Below are 9,688 nucleotides of genomic sequence, written 5' to 3'. Positions count from 1 at the left end.
CCGCTCCCCGGCTCCGGCAGCCGCAGCAGATTCAACACCCAGGACAGCGACCAGCGCCGCCCGCCCCCGGCCCCGCCCCGGCCCGCCCGGCAGCCGGAGGGGGGAGCGCTCCCCGCCGCCCGCTCCGCCCTGCCCGCCCCGCCGGGGCCGCGGGGCAGCGGCTCCGCCGGGCAGCGACAGCGGCTCCCCCGGGCAGCGACAGCGGCTCCGCCGGGCAGGGACAGCGGCTCCCCCGGGCAGCGACAGCGGCTCCCCCGGGCAGCGGCTCCGCCGGGCAGCGGCAGCGCCGGGGCTCCCCCTGCGCCCTGACCCTCACCGGCCCTGGCGGAGGCCGGGATCCCGCCTGCCTCCGCCGGCAGCCCCCGTAAAGATGGCTGGGCACGGGAAGGGAGTTAACGTGCTTGTTTCACACACCTGCACAGGGAAACAATGGAGCCGTACAGGGGCAATGGCCATAAAATGAAACTCAAGAAGTTTCACCTCGGCAAGAGGGAGAACTTCCTTACGCTGAGGGTGTCAGAGCACTGGAACAGGCTGCCCACGGAGGTCATGGAGTCTCCCTCTCTGGAGACATTTCAAACCCTCCAGGACATGTTCCTTTGTCACCTGCTCCGGGTGACCCCGCTTTGGCAGGGAGGTTGGACAAGCTCATCTCCAGACGTCCCTTCCAACCCTAAAAATTCTGGGATTCTGTGAAACCAGTTCACCCTATCAAAGTTTTGTCCTGAAACATGTGCCAGCTGAGTAGATCCTCCCTGTGGCCTCCTCAGCAGCTGTTTCTGTACCAATGCTTTCTCCACGGATAATTAGCGGCTATTCCAAAGGATTTAATGAGCCTTCAGGTAAATACCTCTGTGAGTTTGCCTGGGAGACATCCACATGTGTGACATGTTAATCCTCCCCCTCCTGTCCCCAGATCACTCCACACAAAGTGAGAGCATCAGTCCAGGCTGCCAAGGAGGGATGAGGAGTCTCAAGCTCACGGAATCCCTCCTGGTTCACAGGCTCTCCTTTACTCACAAATTCGCTGTAGCAAGGCTCAGACTTTAACGCAGCTGTCACAGCCACCAAGGTGACACAGCACAGGTGCCATGTCTTCATACAGGGGGATGTGGTTTTGGCCAGGACAGCCAGCTCCATGCCACACCAAGTGATGCTGGTCCCACTCCCCTCTGTCACCTAAACACCTACTTATTCCTCCCTGAAGTTTCAGATTCCCACAACCTTCTTCTTACTTCAGGTAAACAGCTCTAACTATACCTGACATGCTTCATCTCTGGCTTTAACCAGACTGAGACACACTCAAGGTATTTAAAAAGAGTAAAAATTGTAGTATATGAAGTGGCTTTGGCATGGAGCAGAAAAGCAAACAACAAAAGTCCACAGGACAGACTAACTCTGGAAGAGCAGAGACCTTTCTCCTAGCTCATTTCCAAGACTTGGGGCAGGGGGGCTGGATGGGAGCTCATGGGGAGAACAAGGGGCACTTACAGCACTTACAGGCATCTGCAGACAACTCTTAACCTCTCAGTTTTGCCCTGTGGGAAAAGCATGAACCTCTGTGCTGGAAAAAAAATCATTGCTTCTAGAACTGGTGCAAAGTCACCTCCTTTCTTTTGTGGTTAGGGTTGGTGACTCAGACTCAAAAAATACTTGATTCAGAAAACAGAAAATTTCAAAAAAATGTATTGATACTGGATGGTTTTTTTGTATATTTCTGCTCTTGAGGTCTGTTACATGACTGCTTATGTCTTGCAGGAGAATGGTTTCACTAAGCCAAAAGGTCCCTTTACCTCAGAAAAGATCAATTTTGACGACACTGAGAGAAATCTGAGCACTAAAAGGGGAGAAACAAAAAAGGAGGGAAAAGCATTCTGTGGAAAGGACAAGATGAGAAATGAAAGTGCTGAAACATAAATTAGTATATTCTCATGGGTTATGCAAACCATCTGGCTTTAAAAGCTAGTAGTGGGAACAAGGAAAAAGGTCATCAGAATTAGCAGAGAACTGCAAAACAACTGAAGGTAAGAAAGCAGCAAATGGCAGGCACAGCAAGAGAACAAGTTGTACGTCAAAATACAAAATAGCAGTGATATTACTGGGAATCAGTGCAGCTCTGCAAGGAATGATTTGCATATTTCCTGTGAATTTATGATCAAATACTATGCAGATTTTAAAAGGAAATTCAAATTCTCATAGCCACTCCGTGCAGAGGATTAGCAAAATAATGACATTTGTTCAACAGCATTTCAAGCAATGTGAAAAATCAGGCCAAGAAAAGGCATTCATCGAGGACAGGAAGAAATCCTTGAATATACAAATTCAGTAAAGACAGGAGTCAGGTGTTAAGGAAAGAGTAAAGAGTCAATCAGTAGGTGAATAAGCCATTTGGAGATAACTCAAGTAGTGATTCTCAGGACTGGGAAGTGCAAGGCATTCCCTGCCTGCCTGTACTTTACAGTTTTGTAGTAGGCTTCACCTAACAAAGATACACAGATCTGTCTTAAAGCCCCAGGAGCAGACAGATTGAAGTAATGTGTACTAGGTATAATGAATTTTTGTTAATGAAGTGTAAAAACTGCAAGGCTTGAGTCTGTGTGCAAATTGGATGAAAAACAGTATCACCGTGTAAATAACATGTCACATGCAGCCTCCTTGCTGGTTCACAGGCATTTTATCAAGACAATTATCAGTGCCAAGGTTTTCAATAGTTTGTATAATAAATTAAGCATCCACGTTTAGGTCTACCAACCTTGTGAGGTTGTTTTGACTGTGGTTTTTGTTACCATGTTTTCAATAAGTTTCTGAACTGTGGAAAAAGAAATCCTAAAGTGTGCAAGTCATTCGTGGGAATTTCTAGAAAGACTAAAGAAATTACTCCATTCATGAAGTCAGGGATGTTGTGGGGCTCAAACAGAACTGTAGGATTTGATAGTTTTGAAAACACAGTATCAGCAAATTATTTCTGTAAGGGCATATTTAAATCTTTTTGGTAAGGGATTCTAAAGATATTGAATGGTGGCTGAGAGGGTGGAATATCAACTCTCCCTTGCTAATGTGTCTGAGAGTGAGGTGAGTGTGAGGCTTCATGAAAGAATGACACTGGAAATTACAGAATGGAAAAATTCAGCCCAGTATATAACACACTGAGGTTTAGCATGTCCTTAATTGCTGGAGCTAAGTCTTTTTATGATGCCCATTTAGATGTGAAAAACATGCTAGGCAAAGTAGAAGGAAAGCTGGATAATCTATATGATTTTATGCATGTGAAAGATTTACATCCTTATCCATGGCAACCACAGCTGAACAGGAGTTTTTCAAGGGAACACTTTTCTGTTTGAAAATGCTGTGTTGTCTGACTAAGGCTTTTCATGAGAAATATACATGTTTTAATCAAAAATTCACTAGTAAGGGCTAGAAAAAATGATCCAGAAGGGGCCAGAAATCATCCCAGGATGGTTAATTAGCCCAGTAGCCAGGACACCTGTGTAGCCTGGTATTGTAAAGGTTCAAATTTTTGTTCTGGTTGATTCAAAGACATGAACTAACCTCTGGATATTTAGGTCAGCCTCTCTCAATTTCACTGGGCCATTCACGATTATATTAAAAGCAAATGACCCTGCTAGAAAAGGCCTCATAAGTAGTAGTTTAGCATGGGAGAGGAAAGAAGATCATTATAGGATTTATTTTGTTGATTTATTATTGTTTAGAATGAAATATTAGGAGTAGTTAATGAATTGGCTGAGAATTGAGTTAATTGAGAAATTTTTAGAGTTGTAAGAACCGAAAGTGCCAAAATTACACAAACCAGACATTGATTGGGTGTAAAAAGGAAACACAGGATTCAGTTAAAGTAGAACATTGCCAGAGAATAAGTTAGGCATAAAGACACACAAAGGGAAAATCCTCTTAATACTTATCAATTTGTAAATAATTGCGATATGAATAAAATGTTGTAAACAGAATTTAAATAATACAGGATAGTCAGAGGCTAAGAATTAGAACTTACAACACAAAGGTAACATCTGAGTTTTACTGTGTACTTAGTTACTGAGGTCATGTTTGAAACGCTTTGCAGGTCTATTTCTTAATTACAAATGGGAATTATAAGCATAGGTACACCTGTGTGATTGTAGAAATTGTACATTTTTACTGGATAGAACTGCATGTTTCATATAAGTCTCACAGAGCTATTTGTCAGTTTATCCAAGTATAAAGAAGAGCCTGAACAAAAGGTCAGTTCCAGCTATGCTAAATACATTCTACCTGCACAAACAAGCCCTTAGAGAAAAAAGAAGCATTAAAATTACCGTCTTTTCTTTCTTCCTCTCATCCCCCTGTCCCCTTCAGTCCCCCCTTCCCAAATCAAGACTTCTGAGCACATTAATTGCTGATCATTTGTCCTGCTAATGGGCCCAAAGTCCACAGGGAACAATACCTATCAGGCAGTTTATCTCAGATTCAGTAACCTAGATATCTTGGCAGAGCTTTAAGATGAATTGGAGGGTTAAGGGTGAAAGAAGAGAGAAGGAGATAGAGAGGCTTGTGCTATATCTGTGTCCAGGAAAGACAGAATTTGTACTGTTTTATTATTTCCAGCTTGAGAGGATGTGGGTAAAATATTCAAAGCCTGTGGATGTATCTACAGACACCGAGGGAGATTTTGAAGGCTCTGATGCACATGTAACCTTCACCACACCTTTCTGAGGGCAGAAGGAGCTGCTTGAGCAGCAGTGAGCCTCCAGCACTTGTGTGATTTGAGGACTTCTTTCACAAGACTGCTAAAAATGAGGCCACAAAACCCATCTCTAGAGCCACATCCTGGAGTGCCATGGTTACAAGAGGAGCAGCACCAATTGCCACTCTGCAGGTGGTTGGTGTGAGCAGTCAAACTCTGCCCTGGCAGCTGACATGCACTGGACACTCTTCAGGGTGATCTTGCAGAGACACTCAGACAGTGACTGCAGAACTGTTCACACGTTCATATCCTGGCATATCTTAGTTACATTTATTTACTATTGTTGATGGAAAGTTTAAAGTCACAAGATTTATATTCAAATTATGTGAGGGGGATATTGCAACTGTACTGCAGAGGCTGTAATAGCCCTTGGTATTAAAAACTATCAAGAAAGTTTCATAGAAATTTTGTACTACGTACTTAACCAGTAGCTTCTTTTACTCATGTGTATTGAAAAAGTACAGGTGTGGTTATATAGCTTTGTGTATTTGATCCTTTCAAGAAGAGAAAATGTATAACTTATGTACAATTTTTTAAAAAATATAGAATTTAAATAGTTAATATTTTAAAGCAATTAAGAAGGAAAGACTTTATTCTGCAATAGTTATAAACAATGTATCTAAAAAGCCTGAGACAATAAGAATGTTTAAAGCATGAGAAGCTCTACAGTAGCCTGGACAACTGAGACCTAAATTCATACCAATCTCTCCACCCTCTCCACAGCAGTACAAATACTCACTTGAATTTCAGTTTGCTGGTTGTATTCTGAATTCAGGGACAAAGTTTTAGGACAAAGGAATACAAAGTTCCTAAAGGGAAAAAGTCTTTAACTGTTGTGAAAATGTATAGTCCAAGGTCATACCAACAGTGATTGTGGTCTTTCTTTTTCAATTGTTGAATATTTCATAGTGCAACTAAAAGTACTTGAAGGGATTTTAGCATTTGGTACAGAAATTACTGATTTTCAGTATTTTTATTTAATGTCTATAAAACTAGCAGAGCCTTAGAAAAATTTTAATGAATTCATAATGAATACAGTTTAGCACGAAAATAAATATTTGCAGGGTCTAGAAGATATCAGAGTGTTTAATGGAAGATAGTGGTATGATCAACTTTATGAATATCATAGCAATTCTATTATATCTAAGAATGATGTTGTCTGGCTGTCTTCAGCTATTTTAAAGCTTTTTTTCTTGTTTACAAAATCGTATTAGAAAATGTCTTTGCTGTGGTGCACAGTAAAAGTTTTACTCTAGCTATTTCAGCATCACTGAGGAACAGGAGTTCAATACAGAGCTAGAAGGAAAAATCCTAGAGAACCATGCAAGTGCACAACTGATGAAGTTTAAAAAGGGAAAAAAAAAAAAAAAAAAAAGTAGGTTGATTTTAGTTATGACTGCTAAGATGTGAGCCAGTCTTTTATTCCCTGTGCTGTAGCAGAATGATAATGGTTTTTATGTGTTTCTGGAAAGGAGCCTAAAGTGGAATGTTCAAGGCCTAAGAGATGAAATGCAGCTAGAGAAAATTACCAGTGAGAATAGGAGATGTGACTCACATTAACTGAAGACCTAAACATCTTTGTATATGAGTGCTCAGGGCTGACTTCCAAGGCTCTAAGAAGCCTTGGTACCAGACCAGCCACTTCAGTGTGCATGTGTGAGGAAAATTTCCATAATCTCTCCTGCTGGTTTGTTAGGCATGCTGGAGAGAGCAGCTTCTCTTAATGTAGGCATTTGCAGGTCTGGATTGAACCCAATTCGTTTAAGACTCATCTAAAATTCTAGCTGACTTGTTCAAATACCACTTATGGTGATACCTACAGGAAACAGGTTGCTGAAGCTGTGTTTGGTGTGAAGATGTTGGAAGAGAAGGCAAAGGAGGAGTGAAGCAAGTAACAATGTGTGGCTGTCCAGAACCTGTGAAGAACAGACCCCCTGTGTCTCAAGGCAGGGCTACAGTAACTGATGAATCCAACTCTAAGGCCATTCTGACATCTTTATATCCCGTGTCAGGCTATAAAAGGGAATTTGAGCTTCCCTGGGAGAGGAGTGGCCTCTGTGAGAACAAGCACAGGTAACTGAGGTGCTCCAGAGCTGGTCTCTTCGGACTGAGAAAGGCTGTATTTCCTGCTAATACCCACTGTCACCTCAGTTCAACACAGGCTGAAATGTGACTTGCCTGTTTTGTAGTCACTGGAGACAGATTTCAAAACAAAACCACCTGAATTTCTGCTGATTTTCATGGGCATTTAGAAGGCTCAGCACAGCTTAAAAACTTGCTGTCTGAGCACACCACAATGGGATATCCAGGTGAAAGGATTAGACAATTGTAATGTTTTCTGATAATAGGTTCTTGTTCTTCAAAACCATCGTGAAACCCTTAGGTGTGCAATGAATAATTAGATTTGGTTACCATTGATCAAAATTGATTTGAAATGTCAATAGGGAGACATTTTTTTTAATTAATTAGGTTCTTTTAATGGGAGAGAGTTCAAAAACAGTTTAAAAATTCTATTTTCATCCAGCTTTGCTAATCTATAAGACTTGATACTTGGTGAATGGATTTTACAACGAGTAACTAATCCCCTGGGATACCCACTCCTCTTGTGCTCAATTAAAGGATGAATGACATTACTGCACTTTCTCATTCTAAAAGAATTGGCCTGTAGTTGCTTGAAGCTGCTGGGGAGGCTCTGGTTATGTGTCCCCCACTTGCTCTACCTGGCTCAGAACCTGCAGCCTGGTTCCAGTGCTGAGCACCCACAGCTGGAGATGGGTGCCGTGAGGCAACAACTGTTATAATCTGACAAACATGAGAAAAAAATCCATGGAAATTTTTTACCTTAGTGTCACTGTGCATTTTTAAGATGGTGATAAGTAAACCTACAGGGAACTGGAAAGAGACATGAATCACTGTGAGATTCTGAGACTGCAGTGAGTAGTGCCATAGTAACGCCATTGCAGGAGCTGGGTATGAACAGCAGGCAGCATGCTCAGTGTGGAGCTCTGTGCTGAACCACGAGGGGATAAAAGCACTGACCATTTGCTGTGTCATCAAGGCACGGGGTTTGCATGATCCACAGAGCAGGTACAGGGAACAGTTTGCGTGGAATGAGTAACTTCTCCTAATGTGATTGAAGATGTGTCATTTGACGCATAATCACAGGAGAGATTAAAGCTGTGCACATCTTCATTTTGACATCACTTGACTTTTGAGTGCCTGACTTTTCAGCTCCAATGACACTCTTAAACCATGTCTTTATGTGTTTCAAAGAATCAGTGTCTTTAACGTTGGAAAAGACCTCCAAGATTGAATCCAACTGTTAACCCAGCAACCCTGTGTTTGCCACAAAACCATATCCCCAAGTGACATATCCACACATCTTTGGACACTTTCAAGAATGGTGATTTTATCCCTTCTCTGAGCAGCCTATTCTAATGCTTGAGTACCCTTTCAGTGAAGAAATTGATCCTAATATCCAATCTAAACCTCACCTGGCACAGCTTGAGGTTTCATCCCCCATGTTCTATCCAGGAAACGTTGTCCTGCTTACTGCAAAACACAGAAGCAAATCTGGTGGTTGCCCAGAGTTTAGAATACTTGCTATATCTGCTGTGTTTCTATAAGCTTGGAGTGCCCTTGAGGATATTTTCCTCCTGGTAGACTGTAAAGGAAATGTAGAATTGACCATTATGTTTGATAGCAACTTAGAATGGCGCAGGACCAACTGAGCTCAGATCCTTTTCACTGCAGTTGTACAACAATGCTTATTAACATGGGTTATTTTCAATGGCAAAAATGAATAAAAAATAAAGGACATAATTTCCAGTTTAAAAAATTAGAAAGTCTTGCTGAAAGCATTCTGATTTCTCAGAGTACAAGACTGCTTGGGCCATTGCCTATGATATGTTTCTTTTAAAGGAAGGTCACTTTTTGAGGGTATGCTGTGATCAGGGAAAAAAAGGGAAAGTTCATGGTAATGACAGCTGGGGAGATGAACATTGTCTGGACTACACTGAAATTACGTTATATGTCTCTGCAAGTACAAGATTATGTGGAGAACAATCATGGGTTTCGGAAAAAGTATTAAAAGTTGAATAACAGATTTTCTGTTCTGAATCACTACTTCAAAAGCCTTCCTGTTGCTCCCTGTTGTTCTCCAGTGTGTTCCAATGGAGTATCAAAAACCAAACAAAAACACCTGCTTTGCTTCTCAATGGAATCTCCCTCCTAGGCTGGGCATTTCCCATGAACTTTTCTGCTCTGTGTAACAGCTTCTACTGTGTGTGACGAAGAGGTACACAGATGAACAAGGTTCTTGCTCTAAGGTGTGATGGATACTTAATATTCTATCACTTCATCTCCTAGAATGCCAGTGAAAAAAGGAAAATCATGGTGAAAAAATGCTGAAGGCACAAAATTCTACTGGCAAGAATTACATTAAATACAATTAGAAAAAATACCAAGACAAAAATAAACTTGTAACTGGTATTTTCTTTTATTAGCAGATGAATAAAATTAGAGATAGAAGAGCTGTCCTAAACTAGAAGGAACAGGAAGCTGAAACAGGAAGCTGCAACAGGAAGCTCGAGAACCAAGAGGTCAAATATGGTCTTCACAAAAAGGTTTATGAATGAAAAATTCTTTGCTTCCCTCTCACTATAATTAAAAAACAGATAAACAAACCAACAAACCCTGCAACCAACCAACTAACCACAAAAAAATGCTTCCATGTGTTTTTTTCCACAAAGTCAGTTTATTTCCAGAGTCAAAAGCATCACACCTGTTCAGATGTGCTAATTGCCCAGGAGAGTCTCTCATCAGATAGCACAGAGTGCTTTCTAATATTAGATCACACTGAAACCGGCTTGCTTTTAAGCATTCAATCAATGCATCATGATCCACCAATAAATTAAAAACTGCAGGCTAGGTTCCCTGATCTCTATGTGC

This window comes from Chamaea fasciata, unplaced genomic scaffold, assembly GCF_029207755.1.
Source record: "Chamaea fasciata isolate MVZ Bird 193981 ecotype frontalis unplaced genomic scaffold, bChaFas1.0.hap1 SCAF_1, whole genome shotgun sequence".
Lineage (NCBI taxonomy): Eukaryota > Metazoa > Chordata > Aves > Passeriformes > Sylviidae > Chamaea > Chamaea fasciata.
Note: the sequence above shows the minus strand (reverse complement) of the source record.